The sequence below is a fragment of the Pyxicephalus adspersus genome, chromosome 4, assembly GCF_032062135.1.
Source record: "Pyxicephalus adspersus chromosome 4, UCB_Pads_2.0, whole genome shotgun sequence".
Taxonomy (NCBI): Eukaryota; Metazoa; Chordata; class Amphibia; order Anura; family Pyxicephalidae; genus Pyxicephalus; species Pyxicephalus adspersus.
In genome coordinates, this window is record NC_092861.1 from 99081818 (window position 1) to 99099628 (window position 17811).

Below are 17811 nucleotides of genomic sequence, written 5' to 3' on the forward strand. Positions count from 1 at the left end.
ACTTCTGTGTGGCATTGAAGATGCACTACACCCAGGTCTAGATGCCAGTTACCAATGCGGTCCATGTTCTGTCTCAAGGCCCACTGCCTCCTCCTACTGCTGCCGCCTGTCAGTACTCCATTCACTAAAATTGTATTACACACTTCTGGGTGGCATTGATGATGCACTACACCCAGCTCTAGATGCCAGTTACCAATGCCGTTCTCGCTCCTTCTTAGGGCCCAGCGCCTCCTCCTCCTGCTGTTGCTGCCGCCTGTCAGTACTCCATTCTCTAAAATTCTATTACACACTTCTGTGTGGCATTGACGATGCACTACATCCAGCTCTAGTTGTCAGTTACCAATGCGGTCCAAGCTCCGTCTCAGGGCCCACTGCCTCCTCCTGCTTCTGCCGCCTGTCAGTACTCCATTCACTAAAATTGTATTACACACTTCTGGGTGGCATTGACGATGAACTACACCCAATGCCAAATGTCAGTTACTAATGTGGTCCACGCTCTGTCTCAGGGCCCACCGCCTTCTTTTGCTGCTGCTGCCGCCTCTCAGTACTCCATTCACTAAAATTGTATTACAGACTTCTGGGTGGCATTGCCAATGCACCACACCAAGCTCTAGATGTCAGTTACCAATGCAGGCCCCACTCCTTCTCAGGGCCCACTGCCTCCTCCTGCTGTTTCTGTCAGTACTCCATTCACTTAATTTTTTTTACACATTTCCGTGTGGCATTGCGGATGCACTACACCCAGCTCTAGATGCCAGTTACCAATGCTGTCCACGCTCCATCTCAGGGCCCACCGCCTCCTCCTACTGCTGCTGCTACCCTCTGTCAATACTCCATTTACTAAAATTTGTTTACACACTTCTGGGTGGCATTGACGATGCACTATACCCAGCTCTCCATGACAGGTACCAATGCGGTCTCGCTGGTGATAGCTGACCAGAGGCCACACACTGCTACTGCTCTTGCTGACCCACACTCCATCTCTGGTCCTCCATCTTTTTGCCTAATGTCACTGCGCTACTTCTCCACAACTTTATGGGTGGCATTCCTAACACATGTCATCTAGGTCATGATGTCAGGTAGCAATGCGGTCTCCTGCTGTTTTGATGTCAGAGACTGCTGCTAGTGAGTTGTGTTCACACGTAGCGCCACCCTTTCTCAATCTCCTAATGTATATGCTGCCTTCTGTAAGCTGTCCTTCATGCAAAAATACTATTTGCCTGCTGTCACTTTACCTGCAATTTTCTGGAAAACCACAAGGTCCTTTGGAACTTTTGTATTTGTCCCTTGTTGCCACTGTTCTCCTACACATACTTAGCAGATTTGGTGGTTCTAACATGTATAAGGGCTTTGCTATTAATGTTTAAAGTCGTCAGAGTGACTTCCCAAAATCGGTTCGCCGAAAGTTCGCGGACCTATCGGAAGTTCAAGGGCATTTTTGTGAGACTGTAAGAGGCCTTCTTGCTCATCCCTATTCACAATACCCTCTCCTGTTTTCAAACGGTATTATTGCCTTTCAAGAAATCAAGACAAGTAGTTTGTGTGGATCACAGGAAACAAGTGCTGAAAGGTAGAATAGCTTTGTGATAATGTTTAAGATTTATTTAGTCCAGAGAAGCAACGGGAGAGAAGTGCTGCAGAGGAGAATATTGATAGTGGCACAATTGATATTCGCTGTCTTGGTTCTGTAGCTACTTCTGCTGGTGGCAGTAGTGATGATGGTGCTGCTGGTAGTATTAGTGGCGATGCTGGTAGTGGTGGTAGAGTATTCCCAAAAACCAGGGCTTGGAAAACAGCAGGTAAACAAACTATTTTTGGCATGTTCTTGGTCATGGTCAGATAACGCTGATGATACTGTTCTAAACAACACGTGCAAACCAGTTAGGATTGATGAAGAGGAAAGTGATGGGGATAAATAACTGTAAGGTACCGTGCAGCAACACCCAGAAAAAATAATTTTTTGTAAGGCAGATCTTTTTAGGTTTGCAGGTCTTGTCTCATTGAAGTAAGTCAGAAATGGCAGTTCACATAATCTCTTAGTTGAAGGTCTGCTTTAAAACCGATAAATATAACATAAAATAAAAACATATAATTAAAATAAAAAAATAAATAAAATAACAAAAAATGAAACAATTTAGGGTGCCATTAGGCGACGTGAAATTAGGTGAAATGTGTAGGATGGAGATCTGGATCTACATCTTTAAGTCCTATGAGGACATAGTTCACAGACTTTGAAATCCACCATGTCATGTCATTGAAAGTGGGAAAGTAATTTTGGACATTCTGGAAGTTTTTTTTAAATTTTAAATTGTTTAACCAAAATGGAATGGAAAAAAAGCAGTCTGTACTATCATTGTATATTGTATATTGTGTAAACCTATCAATATAGCTGAATAAGTTTACAATGCATATTAAGGCATCAACAGATGATGTTTTGCTTACTTTGCCATACAGTCAGTGTGAATAAGTGGTTGCTCAACTAATACATGGTTGTTCCTAATATGGAAAATATAGTTAATGACTGATAACTGATGTGATTGGCCATTCGTCTTCCTCAGGGATATGCAGAGTACGTTGTGCTGGACTGTATAATGAAAATACAGTAAAAAAAGGCTGTTTGTGGATTCAAAGTACAAAAAGTTGCTTACATATACACACAAAAATACATTGTGCAAAAAGTTTCTTACAACATAAACAATTATTACAAGCCAGGGTATAGGCAACAACTTGTGTATGGTATGCTAGACTTCTCTGTGGTCTACGCAGGCACTTTCAGTTTGCCAGCTAGCACAGCTAAGGAAAATGGCACATTATCATCTGACTTCCCAGATCCTCCCAGATAGAATGTTACCCTCAACAACCACAGGCGTGACATTTTGGTCAGAAGGGTTTAATTTCCATCTGTCATGACCCTCAGTGACTACAGTCCAGTCTCTCGAGCCTGCTGCTCCTTCTGGCATTGTTCCTGGAACAGGGGAATGTCTCTACCCAGGATTACACTTTGAAGCATAAAGGGGATACTGCCTCCTCGTGGCACGCAGTCTCTGCAGGTGTCACAAGGGCCGTTGGGTTATTTTTTAGCGTCCCGATGCACACACACTACTCCTACCTCGTGCTGGGTCAGGTGGCAGTCTTTCACCAGGCGGGTGTGCGCTAAAGTGACCAGACTCCATTTGTCCAGTAATGCATGAACAGTACACTTCCTAATCTAAATGACATGGGTAGCCACCTCAGGATCAACAGTCAGGCCTGGGGGAGGGAACATGGACAAACTCCTTCCCAGTCTGTCTCCTACAGATTCTGGGCCAGCAGGACACTTAGCGGCAACATGTTCCCAATCACCACACCACCAGTATTGAAGTAGCCCATGGGCCTAGCGTTGGCAATCCCTGTGGGACCTTCTCCTTGGTGACTCTGCTGCGATAGCTTTCTCTGGTTTCTCAGGGACCTGTGGGCACTGGGGCCACCTTCCTGGCTGTGGTTGCTAAAGAAGATGATAACTGGGTCTGGTGATAGTCTGTTTTGAGGTCTTCAGCCACTATATATAGCATTTCACTAGTTCAACCAGCTTGTCCACGGTCTTTGAGTCCGCCTGGGTTATCCACCACTGTAAATCTGGTGGGAGGGCCCAAAGGTACCAGTCCATTGTGGACTCTCTCCACCATCTGGGGCCCAGTAAGCAGGTTGGCTTGCAAACAGCATTTCACCAGGTTAACAAGGTCGTACATCTGGGACCAGATCTGAGACCTTCTAGGCGTTGCCCACTAACAATGGCACCACAAAAATTGCCCACACTCCATTGGCCAGGCAAGATTCTCAGCAATTCTTTCAAAGGTGCATAGGAATGCTTCCACCTCTTCCCCTACAGGCATGGCAACATCCACCGAGACACAGACTGCCAACTGCTGTACCAACTCAGTCAAAACCTGTCGGTCCCTTGCTGCACCTTGGGCAAGTGCAGCCATCTGGGCTTCAGTACTAGCCAGTCAACAGTCTATTAGTCTCTTGCTGGTAGGCATTGGCCTGCTGTTGGGCTTTCTGCAGGTCTACGGGTTTTTGCACCAAGGCATTTAACGCATCTACCATAATGGCAAACAAATACTTGGTGCACTGTCCCTTTAAATCTGCTCTGACATCCAGCAGGGCTTGGAAAGAGTTCAGTAAAAGTGAACTTACTGGTCAGCTGGGATCTGGAGTAGGAGGTGTTGCCTGCATCCAAAACACCAAATGTGGGAAATTAGCTTTATTTGGCAGTCTTGCAATGAGGCAATGGCAGGCAACAGTGTCTCTTTAGGGCTTGTGCCTGTGTTTATTTAGTTCAGATTATGGAAAAAACAAAACAGTTTTCTTGCAGGGGTGTTTTAACAAAAACAAAAGGCCTTGAACCTGCTTTTGACATCTCTTAGTATCTGTGTAGCATATTTTCTGCTTCAGGTACGTAACCTGTAAGGGGGATTTTAATGAAATATTTTTGGCTACCTATAAATTGGGCACCTCTTTTCTCACCGACAACCAATAAAAGGGGTACTTCTTCCCTAAGCGCAGAGGATCACTGGATCACCTTGAGAGTGGTGTCCTGCTCAATGAGCAGAAAAGTAATAGGATAGATGTGGAGTGGGAGAGGATAATCAGGATGAACATGTAGGGAGCTGGGTTGCTGTAGTTAGAGGGAGTGGTAGGAACTCACTGAAAAGGAAGGTCAGCCCTGTGTTTGAAAACCCTAACAAATTTGCAAAGTTATGTGAAGATGTGCAGGTGGCAGCCCCAGATGTTACTGCTATTCCTTACAGCCAGGAGAGCAGCCCATCTAGTAGGGGTGGGGAAGGCAATGAAGGAAGGCACAATTGGTTGTCATAGGGGATTCTATGATCAGGAAGACTGATTAGAAGACTTTGAAGACTTTGAAGAGTTTGTTGCTCGGATCCCGTCAACTGATGGTTTGCTGTCTCCTTTGTGCCAGGCTTCAGCATGTCGTGGAAAAATTCCTGGAAAGGGCTTGGCATGACCCAGCTGTCTTGGTCCATGTTGGAACCAATGACAGGATATATGGAAGATAGAGCATCCTTAAAAATCAGTTTAAAGAACTAGGTTTCTAGTTGAAGGAAAGGACCTCCAAAAGTTATATTCTTTGGGATATTGCCTGTAACATGCACAACACAGGAAGGCAGCGGGAGCTTAGACAGCTAAACACATAGCTTAAGCCCTGGTGTAAAAGAAAGGGGTTGGGTTCTGAGCACTGGGCTGACTTTTCATTGGGGTACAACCTATATGCCAGAGATGGTTTTCATCTAAATGGAAAGGGGTCTGTTGTGCTAGGGGAATATTTAAACTAGGACAGAGGGGGTGGGACAGCCAAATAAGGTGGCAGAAAAGTCAGACAGTGGTCAGTCATCAGTGGAGAGTGGATTGGGATAGTTGGGGGGAGGGTATAAATAAGTATAAGGAATTGCCCATGTGACACACAAACATTGGATTGAGCAGTACTAATTGTACTGAAAAACAAAAGGATTTGGCAAACAATGCTGGTAAATGCAGCAATGGTTTAAAGAGTCTGTTCACCAATGCTAGAAGTCTGGCAAACAAAATAGGAGTTGGAAGCCTTAATGAATGAAGAGCATTATGACATATTTGGTTTTGCTGAATCCTGGCTTTGTTGTTCACATGACTCGGCTGTCTATTTTCCTGGTTATACTCTTTCGCAAAGACAGAGTATAACAAAAAGTTGGTGGTGTCTGTCTGTATCTAGATCTAAAAGTGAATGTGAAACAAGAAATTGTTGATGGAGCATGTGATGGGGTTGAGACATTATGGAGTGGAGTTGCATATGAAGATGCATAATACATAATATATTATGGTACAGTTTATAGAAGCCTCAACTAGAAATGATACTGTGCTGTACCTAGTTTTTTCTAACAATGTAGAGCTTATAACACATGTGCAAATAAAAGAGAATCTGGGTAGCAGTAACTGAAATCGTATTATGGTCAATGTAAGCTGTAACGAGGAAGCAAAAATAGGAAAGATAAAAACATTTAACCTGCCTAACAGTCTAATTATGTCAGTAATTTTTTTACAAAAAGCGGTACATTGTTTTGCATGGAAATTTGTTGTTTAATATTATATTGTAATTCTTAGGAATAACTTCCGGGTATGATAAAGTTTGTAACACAAATTACAAATTAATATATATTTAAAATTTTTAACACATAATGAAATAATATACCAACAATCAACGTAATTTAAAAAGTTTATCAATTCAAAAACAAGAGTGCAATAATATTGATAAATTTAAATTAATTATCCAAGTGTACTTAAATGAGTCACAATGGCTCAGAACTGACATGATTGAGAAACGGCCGGGAAAAAATAAGGTTGACAAAGCACCAGGACCTGACGGACTACATCCACGTGTCCTCAAAGAGCTGAGCTCAGTTATTTCAAAGCCATTATTTCTAATTTTTAGAGACTCTTTAGTCACTGGCAAGGTACCGATGGATTGGCGTAGGGCCAATGTGGTTCCTATCTTCAAAAAGTAATTACCAGGAAACTACAGACCCGTTAGTTTAACGTCCGTAGTTGGAAAGGTCTTAGAGAGTTTGATAAAGAGCCACATAGAGGAGTTTCTAAAAGAAAATAATATCATATGTGAAAGTCAGCATGGCTTCAAGAAAGACAGAAGTTGTCAAACAAATTTACTCTCTTTTTATGAGGAAGTAAGTAAAACAGGTAGACAGTTGAATAGCAGTTGATATAGTGTACTTGGACTTTGCTAAAGCATTTGACACTGTACCCCACAGACGGTTAGTATGCAAGATAGGGTCAATAGGTTTAGAAAAGTCAATCTGTAAATGGATAGAGAACTGGCCTAAAGATTGCATCCAGGGAGTTGTAATTGATGATTCATTCTCTGAATGGTCTAAGGTTATTAGTGGTGTACCCCAGGGTTCAGTGTTGGGACCTTTACTGTTTAACATCTTTATAAATGGTATAGAGTTTGGGATTAAAAGTACCATTTCTGTGTTTGCAGATGACACCACACTATGTAATGAAATTAAGTCCATACAGGATGTCTATAATCTACAAGCAGACCTGGATGTACTGTTTGATTGGGCAGCCAAGTGGCAAATGACATGATCAGAAGGGGACAATCAATGGCACATGAGTGATCAGAAGGGGACAATCAATGGCACATGAGTGATCAGAAGGGGAATACGGTATGAATGGCACATGAGTGATCAGAAGGGGAATATGAATGGCACATGAGTGATCAGAAGGGGAATACGGTATGAATGGCACATGAGTGATCAGAAGGAGACAATCAATGGCACAGAGTGATCAGAAGGGGACAATCAATGGCACATGGGTGATCAGAAGGGAACAATCAATAGCACATGAGTGATCATGAGTGACTTTCAACAATAAATGTTTACTGTAGTCTTCTTCATGGAAAAATAGGACATCCCCCTGAAAATAAGACCTAGGGCATATTTTGGCATTTCAAAAAATATAAGACAGTGCCTTATAATCGGGGAAACAGGGTATGTAACTCATTCTGGGTATGGTAAATTTTAAAACATGGTACTGCATGTCCAATGTCACAATCAGAACAGTAGAACCTGGTTTCCTTTTGGATCTTCCTTTCACTGTCATCCCTTGCACATCCTTGTAGGTGCTGTCTTTTTCTCGGTTGGTGGGATGTAGTCCGTAAAGTGACGACCAGTCAGGCATTCCGGGTTGACAATAGCAACAGCAAGGCGTCCAGGTCTATTCACAGCCATTGATGGTGTTTGGTGGTTCTTGACAATAGATTTGGAAACTTTCCAAATGAAGTCAGAATGATTCACAGGCCTGTCACTCTTTTGCTTGTAGAGAATGTAGGCATTCCATAAGCATTGCTCAACAAGATGCCTGAAAATCTTTTTGTAGTACTTCTTTTGCTGTTTCCTCATTGCTTGGTAGAATTTCATTGCTTGATCAGCTCTGTCAACACCTCCCATGGTGTTATTGTAGCCAATCACCACTGGTGGCTTCATTATTTCTTTCCCACCTTTTGTGCCTACCAAAACAATGGAGGCACTGTGGACTGTACTCATTAGGTACACATCTTTTTTGTCATGCCATGGCAGGGCCATCATTTTGCCTTTCTGCCAGGCAACCATTTCTCTTGTCTTAGGCTTGCAAACATTGATGGCAGGTTGCGTTGGTCGGCCCTAATGGTTCAATACGCATCTGTTTTGCGTTGCAGAAGAAACTCTTAACTGCAGAAGAAACTCGCCCTGATTTAGCAATGGCTCAATGAGTGAGAGAACAGAAGATGTTGCCATTCCATAGTTGCTGTATTTTGAGTTGAGTTTTGTCCCTTTTCCAGTGTAAAAGCCCGAATTCCTTATGTAGCCAGTTGATGATTCGCACAGCATGTAGGATTTCATGCCAAATCGTGCTCTCTTTGATGCAATGTATTGCACCCAGCTTAGCCTTCCCCTTGTAGGCCAATAGACTTTCGTCTCTGCTGATGTCTCTTTCTGGCACATAGGTCTGTTGGAAATTTTTAAGAATCATTTGAAATACTTCCCAAATTTTTTTGAGTTTCGGTGCAGGATGGGGGTAGTTTCATCAAACTCTTTATTTTTGGCAAAAAATAGATACTTCATGATCAGGGTAAATGTATTTTGGCATGACTGTGGCAAAGAAAAGAGTGGCAAGGAATTTATTGGTAGACCAACACCACTTCTGCAGCGGTTTTCCCACCACTCCCTGAAGTATCACTAAGCCCAAAAATAGCCAAATGTCATCTTTGGTCACTGGTTCCCACTTTCTGCCTCTTGCAAACCTCAGGTGTGGAGCAGCTAATGAATCACTATCGCTTGATTCCACAAACAATGTCATCTGCTTTTAAATTTCCAGCCCCGCCACGCCTCCCCAGCATACCGACGCTTAAGGCATCACACCGAGGATGTGATGCAAAAGCTGGCCAGGGATCGTGTAGGACGCCGCTGGATCGAGGGGCGCAGGTCGGAGTTTTTTTTCCTATCCCAAGTGTGATTCGGGAATACCGCCAGGGGGGTTAATTTTAAGAGAGCACATTTTCCATAATTAAGGGTGGCTTTCCATGACTTGGCTGACTGGGAGAAAATATTGTCTTGAAAGAACACAGAACAGAGATGAGAATGTTTGTAGTGTAGTCTGTTCTACACAAACACACTAAAAATATATTACCATGGGTAATAAGTTTAAGTGGCTAAAGTTAAACTCTATGTGGTTCACAGTTAATGTTAAAAAAGCCATAAAGAAAAAGTAAAGGGCATTCCAAAAATATATAAATGAAGGATCACCTTCATCATTTGTAAACTATAAAGAATATAACAAAAATGTAAAAAAGGGATAGAATATGCAAAACTTCAAAATGAAAGACAGATTGCAGAAGAAAGTTAGGCAAACCCCAAAATGTTTTTTTTAAATATATTAATAGCAAAAAGATCAGATCTGAGCATGTAGGTCCTTTAAAAGATGTCCTGGGGTTGGTAACTAGGGATAAAGAAAAGGTGTATTTACAAAACACTTTTTAGCTCTACACAAAGGAAAATGGCAGAGCTCAAGTCTAAATTTTTAATAGCAATGTTAATGCTTTAACGAGCCACAATGGCTCAAAATTGATGTGATTAAAAAACTGACAAAATTAAGGTTGGCAAAGAACCAGGACCTGATGGATTATATCCACGTATCCTCAAAGAACTGAGCTAAGTAAACAGGTAGACAGTAGAGTTGGTATAGGGTACTTGGACTTTACTAAAGCATTTGACACAGTACCCCACACATGGTTAATATGCAAATGAGGGTCTATAGGTTTAGAAAATTCAATCTTTAAATGGATAGAGAACTGGCTTAAAGACTGCATCCAGAAAGTTATGATTAGTGGTTCATACTCTAAATGGTCTAAGGTTTTTAGTGGTGTAACTCATGGTTCAGTGTTGAGACCTTTACTGTTTAACATTTTTCTAAATGATACAGAGTTTGGGATTAAAAGTACCATTTCTGTGTTTGTAGATGACACCAAACTATGTAATGGGATTAAGTCCATACAGGATGTTTATAATATACAAGCAGACCTGGATGCCTCGTTTTATCGCGCAGCCAAGTGGCAAATGACGTTGAATATTGAAATGCACTTAGGGGCTAACAACATGCATGGTTCATACAGTCTATGGGGAACTAAACTAATAAAAGGAATGGATGCGTTCAGCTATGAGGAGAGATTAGCTGAACTGAATCTATTCTCCCTTTAGAAGAGATATTTTAAGGGGGTATATTATCACCCTGTTTAAATATTTAAATGGTCCATATAGAGAACTCTCTTCCCAAATATTGACTTTAGGATCATTACTAGTGTTGATTTTCGAATTCGGGTTGTCCCTATATTCGACACAAATATGGCTGTTCGAATTCGGGTAGACCCGACCCGATCACGGGATTCGACAGCAAAAATTGGGGAGGAAAAAAAAAATTTTTTTTTTCTTAAATTTTTTATTTCGTATGTGTTTTTTATTTTAAACTTGTTCTTTTTTATTTTTTACAGGTTATCCGACAATGACATTATGAATCATAATGTCATTGTGGGATTCCTGGATCGTGGGAACTTTGTGGTCACAGCCAATTGAAAGCAGGTGCCTTCAATTAGCTGTAACCGCAGGCAATACGAGGGCAATAGAGGTTGAATGGAGATACTATTTCCATTCATACCTCTACTGCTCTGTGATTGGCTGAGAAATAGGAAACCCTGATGACAGCTCAAGCATCATCAGCCCTGAGGAAAGGGAAAGCCTGATGACAGCAAAGGCATCATCAGGATTTCCCATTCCTCAGCAACTCAGCTGCATACACACGTCCAATAATTATCATTAGAAACGACCGATGAACAACCGATTGGCCAAAAAAAAGTGACCAAGGAGGCCGACAAAATAGTGTTATGTATCTTTTTATAATGTATCTTTTTATGTATTCTTTTATAATGTATCTTTTTACATCTGTTTGGAGGCTGTAGAAGCTCTACACAGTGCTGAAAAAAACCTCCCATTTTTCCTCCCATTGACTTGATTGATGGTGTTCGACTTTGAAATTCGACCACCCGAATAATTTTGCTACATTCGAGCGAATAGCTGCAGAATCGAATAGTGAGCTATTCGACCAACACTAATCATTACAAAGGACAAGAGGGCGCTCCTTGCATTTGGAGGAAAAAAAAATTTAAGCTGTTAAAATGTGGAATAGGCTCCCTCGGGTAGTAGTTCCAGCAAGTACTTTAGTACTTTAATAATAAGCTGGATGCTTTTCTAGAAGCACACAATTTAAGTGGGTATTAAAAGCTTTAAAGTAAAGTAAAGATAACAGATCCAGGGATAACAGTCAATCCATTTTTTTTCCTTGTTGGAGCAACATGAACTAGGGTTTTTTGCCTTCCTCTGGATCAAGTATGTCTATAGAGTTTTTTTCTGGGATATGTTTATTTCCCTAATGGTTGAACTTGAAAGACTTTTTAAAACCTAACTATGTAACTATTTACCAATTTCCAAATTGTTTCCCTTTGCTTTCTGACCCTACTACTAAGTCGTAAATTCTACAGGTAATACTTAACTCTAATTCTACAGGTCCCCTTAACTCTTACTCAAAAGTTCTTTTCACCTGGTTGCTATCCCTATTAGCATCCTATATGTTGTTTGCTATACGTTCCCCCTTTCTCATGGTTAAAAGTTTAGTAATATTATTATTTTGCTTGCCAATGGTGTTTGGATAAGGGTAGCAGTGGCTAGATGAGCCTAACTCTATTGGGAAGTTGAAAAAGGATAGCACCAACTCCCACGGACAAAGCACCAACCTTGATGCAAGGGTTTTATAATAATCCAGCAATGCCAGAAACAGGGACAGGCCAAAGGTCAGGTTAGGAATATGCATGTTTGTTGTCAGAGAGACTGTGAGGCAGAGAGAATTGCAGGATCAATCATTGCAGCTCATGGTATCAGGGGCATGGGTTCACATGATCACAAAAGCACAGGGTCACGGGTAAATCTTTTCACTGAAGCCTGTAGATAACTGAAAAATGCTGGGATGCTGGAGAATAAAGGGCCACTGGGGCACAAGTGGATATAGCTGTAGAAGGAGGGGCTAGGCATAAGTGTAATGCATTGACGCACAAAGTAAAACTCAGAAATGCTGAGAGCTGCACATTGAACAAGAGATTTGAAGCTGGATCCTAGATGTAGTAAGTGTAACAGGTGGCCTCTCTAACAGATGTGAAGGCAATATAGTGATATAAGTATCTGTGGTGTGCTACTGGGTTAACTGGAACGTGCAAGTGGTAATGTAGATGAGACTAGGGTCACGAAAGACATGTAACTGGTAGAGACACAGGTCCACATGGTCTCAGTGGAATATGCATGGCACTTTTTTAATTCTTTAACAACAAAATAGGGTACTCGACAGGGCTGTCCCCTATACCCTCCTATATTTGCTATTGCCTTAGAACAATTATACCCTCCTATATTTGCTATTGCCTTAGAACAATTAGCAATATACATTTGCCAACATAAAACAATCCATGGTGTGGACATAGGCATCCCTTTTAAACAGTAAGTTCAGTTCTCACTGCCCAGCTCTTATCGGCAGCTGGAATCCTCTGCTTGTCCTCTTGTTCTTTCTGAGGTGCACACACCTAAAGTTGGCTGTTGACAACTATGTACTTGCACATATTTCGATGTGTGTATATATGGTTTGTAAAAATCTTCATGATTCTACCCCATTAAGCTCAAGGCAAGAAATTATCTTTCTTTGTCTGGAGGACAATGAAAGCCTTCTAGTAGAATGTCCTCTGGATAGCTGAGACCAAAATCCTGATTTTGGTGAAGGCACATCATTCTACTGTGTCACATAGATATTCCGGTGTTTAGTATTTATCCACTTTTTTAAATTTATTTTTTTTTTCCTGTGTCAACAAAATAAATCCACATGTGCTGCATTATCTGACCTAATGCAACGGTGCTTACATTTTGCCTCTAGATTGAAGGTATGTATGTCTGGCACTTACTAATGCTTCACTAAAACCGGATAAACAGAGTTTACATCTAGGAGCACAATTATTGTTTTTACAATGGTTTAACTAGGATTAAGCTTAGTGGGGTGGCAACCGGAAGCTTCTTAGTAATAGTAATAGTATACCCATATATATCTACACACAATATTAACAAACAAACAGTTTACAATCAAACTATGTCAATTTGCAACAGAAAATCTATCAATCAATCGGTTAATCAATCAGTGATCTCTTTTTTTGTTTTTAAGAGGTTTTTGGTTGTTGTCAAAATAAGTCACATTTTGTTTCTCTTTTTCTTTTGAGAATGATTCTGCACCAGTATGACCAGCAACGGTCTATTTATGTCAAGCGACAAATGTTTGCAAAGAGAGGCTGGCAGACAGGCTCTGGACCCCTGCAGGGATGCGTCCAACTGTTGCCCAAATTCAACATGTTTGGAGCGACCTCAAGCGGAGGAGGGCCAATTTAGTCCGTGAAGTGGGGGACTGCATCCTGTCTGGTAAGTTTTGCATTTTGTCTTTTCCTCTTGTTAAGGGGTGGCGTTTTAGAATGTTTGTTGTTTGTGTAAAGCAGTATTGTTTAGCCTAGAACTGTTTGTTTTTCACTTCCTATATTTTACTACCCTTAATAATTTTGGATATTTGTTTTTGTTATTACACCGAACTCTCCATCACGCCGGCGGCTGCAAATTATACAGAGGCCACACAGGTGACTGGCCATCCCCCAGGATCACCGGAGGAGGACCCAGTCAGGAAGGAGGAGACAGATGAGGAGGTGCCATCTCAGTGGGAGGAGGAGCCATCTCTGGGGGAGGAGGAGCCATCCCTGGAGGAGGTGCCTGCTGCCAGAGTCCTCTGATGAAGGAGAGGAGGCGGCAGAGGCCGAGGAGATTGCCTGTTAGCGAACCTTAGGATCAACTTTTGTAACATATGTTGCAATTCAACACATTCCCATACTACTTTCACCATTTTGGTTACAAATACAAAGAAAGATCTTGCAGGATTTCATGTAGCTTCCAGCCATTAATCATGCATCAAATGAAGGTTCTTTCTAGGTTGTTGACTAGCATGTAGAAAATTAGACATGAATTGTTTAGTTGTCCATAGTTGTACGGACAAATGTTTGCTCAGAATTTTTGGACATAAGCAAAAAGTATCATTTAGAAGTTCTGCAATAATCTATTCACCTTAACTAACCTTACAAATCTACTTTAGTCCTGCCACCCACTTTTACTTATGGTGTTCATTTTTTATCTACAGCTACTGGAGCACCCTTGCCAGCACCTCCTCCACAGGACACAAGTTCCTCATCTGAATGTAAGTATTTCTCTATTTTAGATATTGTGAACATTCCTTTAAAACCATGAAAATAAAGTAGGAGATACTTTGTTAGGCCTAGCTCCATCAAGTATCATTAGGAGTGTATGACTAGCTTCATGTCTAGGCAGCTTTTAACAGAAGACAAAGGTTAAATGTCACTTAGCCAAGTTTGTTCCTTGTGAAAACCCACAACCTTCATTGCCAACAAACTGCATTACTTTAGTTCCATAGCCATAATTAGCTTGGCCCCAGGAATAACCTTTCTTTCTTGTTTGGCATGGTGTAAACAGCAAAACAGTCAGATAAGATGACAACTTGAATTACTTAGCACTGTGCAGTTTAAGAACTAGCTGTATATTATACTGTTACATTTGGCCAGTACTTACCTCTCCAATTGTTTTGGTCTCCTTCCACATACACAGCCAGTTCCACATCGAGGGAGGCAGCCAGCCCTCCTGAGGAGCTTCCGAGCCCCCCACCACCGCCACCCTAGCGACATGGCTGACATCCTCCTGCTAAGTTTATATTTGAATTTGCTTGGTTTTTACAAGGACAGTACTTTTTAAAAAATGTTTGGACAAAACATTTCCGGTTAATATATTTGTTTTTTCTTCACCGGCCAGGAAGTAGACGGGATAGCCTGTATTGGCTGCACCAGAGGATGTCTTCCATGGAGCACCAGTTCAGGATGGCCCCTTCTCGGGGTATGCTCAGGCGGTACCGCTTTAAAAAAAAAACATATTTTGTATATATGTTTAAAAAAAGTTTGTTTAGATTGTTTTATTTTTATATTTGTTGTTGTTTTGCACATTTAACTACCTGGGCGGTTACCTCGAACCTGGTTTGGGGTAAGAAAACTTGCTAAAAGCGTTTACCCCGAATCAGGTTTGCATTGCCTAATAATAGAAAGAAGCCTTACAGTGCAATCTGATTGTCATACAACATTGTATGACAACCGGATTACATTTTACAACATTTTTGCATGGAAGTACGGAAAGAATTAGAACACCTGGCGTTCGTGTACGCATCCCTCGAAGATTCCTGATGTCAGTACATACGCCCGTCGACGGGGGTCGTAGCGGGAAATTCAAATATTTTGTATTGGATTCAATACAAAGTCCTGTATCCAATCTAAAATAATACAAAATATATTTATGTGGTTTTGTCTATAGGTATGTGACGTTGGACTCTGTTTTAAAATTTACCACACTAGGAAGGTGGTTTAGAAAAATATATTACTATACAGTATACCGAATAATTGCATTTTCGGTACTTTTTATTTATTTATGCATTCTTGTTTAAGCTGATTTTTGTGTTTTTTATTTAATTTTATTATTAAAGTTATTTTTTTTTTACATGATAGTGTGTTTCAAACTTTATTATATTCAGGAGATCTACTAGACCCTTGTTCGGACATATTTCTGTAAGTTACAGGTCTACAATTTAAAAAAAAAAAATTTCATGAAAAACAGTGTACCGCTTTTTGTACAGAAATCCAGACATCAGTGAAATGCCCAGGAGATTAAAGTTATTGGGGGACATAAAAGTGCCCATTTAAAATCTGTTTCCAGCCTGGCCAATCCAATTCCATCCCTAAAAAACACAAAAAAGAAAACTTAGTTTACACAATGGTTCTTTGAACCATAAAATATCAAACATGCTCTTATCCTACACCTACCTGTTTTGCAGCTTGGCCAAGTTTCCTCCATTCCTGCATTGGTCACTTTACTTTCAAAATATCCTGTGACCTTGCACCAGAAACATCCCCCAAGAAAACTTAAACAAATCATTATATATATATATATATATATATATATATATATAATTATAGAAACAGCAAATGTTATTACTTAGCTTTTGGAAGGCTGAACACACACACAAACCAAATTACCTGTATTCTCCTCCAGGCTTCTCTGCAGTGGACCTCTCAACGACCTCCTCCTGTAGATGGTGATCTGTTAAATAAAGCACAAATACAAAGCTTGTCTCTAACCCAAGCACTTGAGCTTGTCTCCAACCCAAGTTCTTTTGGATTGATCGGTTCACCACAAATCATACCACTCCCAGAGTAAAAAATGTGTGAAATTAACCACCTGGCCGGTAAACCCGACCTTGGTTCGGGTCTATCGATTTTACAAAAATCGATAAACCCGAACTTTTCTCACCCTATAAATCCCAATCACTTACCTGGTCCCCGCTGCGATGATCCATAGTCGATCGGAAAAAAAAATACTCACCTCCTCCCCGCAGCTCCTCCGGACACGTCTTCTGTCTTCATCTGGCGAGTGCAGTGACGATCACCGGGGTTTCCCGGTGACGTCACTGCATGCGTCGGTGCGGGCAGGAAATTCAAAATTTTGTATTGAGTTCCTTTGCATTGAACTCAATACAAAAAAGCTGTATTGAGTCCAATACAAAGAAATCCTTATAAAAAAAAAAATTCATGAAAAACAGTGTACCGCTTTTGGTACAGAAATCTAGACATCAGTGTAACGCCCAGGTGGTTAAACACTCATATTGCACATGAGTGGTTATAAACATGATTAGGGACAGGTTCACAATGAGTTTAAGTCATAGCAAGCACACTTTATTCGTTTGGGAAATGAAATAGCAGACATATTTGTGTAAGAGCTGGACCTTTATGTGACACTTTACAAAAACACATTGCCAAACTAGGGCAGTGTGCAATTTAGTTTAGACTTGGGCAAGCATTGCTTATGCAGCCAGAAAGGCATGAAAATACAATCCAGCAGCATGTAGTTACCACTAAAGCGTGATTAACACTGCTGCTTAACACATCCTAATAGTGTAATCTATTTCTTTACAGGGCGATAACATCCCTCTGCTGTGCTGGCAAGCCTCTGGAATGTCACATCACAGATTACTGTACATTCGTGGATGATATTGCTTTCGGTTAAAAGAGAAATCCACCTTTATTTTCCTCCACTCCCAAAGCAGATGTGACAAAGTGAATATATAGTGGGAAAAGGTCTAAAATGGCATTGAAACCTTCAGAAACACCCAGGAAACTGTAGACTGGCTCAGTGCACAAATTAAGGGTAAAGTGGTTAGAAAGGACTCCCTTCCTAAAATATTTGTAGTGTCCAGGAGCCTCGGCATTCTTGGCACAGCCTAGCTTCTCTTGGTTTTTGCTGCAATTTTACCTTCCAAAAAGATGTACAGGTCATGGATGACCTGGCGGGACAGGTATAAACACCTTTGGACATTCAGGTCATTGGTTTGAGGATCCAAAAAAAATGAGTTTGTTGGCACAAAGCAATTTTTTTTGTATAAGTTAAATTGTCCCTGGCATTTTTCTACACATAATTACTGATACGATTAGATCATGTAAACACATTATTAAAGCATACTATCTGGTATGTAAGAGTGCTTGACCCTGCTTGTGAGCTT

The 17811-nt window shown here is 40.9% G+C and overlaps 1 long non-coding RNA gene across 1 annotated transcript in view; it reads left to right on the forward strand.

Annotated features, from left to right (window-relative positions):
• The window catches only part of LOC140330106 (uncharacterized), a 690842-nt gene extending 675953 nt beyond the window's left edge, over positions 1 to 14889 (forward strand). Inside the window, exon 3 of the long non-coding RNA XR_011920623.1 lies at positions 14823 to 14889. This is a non-coding gene — a long non-coding RNA (uncharacterized lncRNA). The remainder of the gene's footprint in view (positions 1 to 14822) is intronic.
• The last annotated feature ends 2922 nt before the right edge of the window (positions 14890 to 17811 follow it).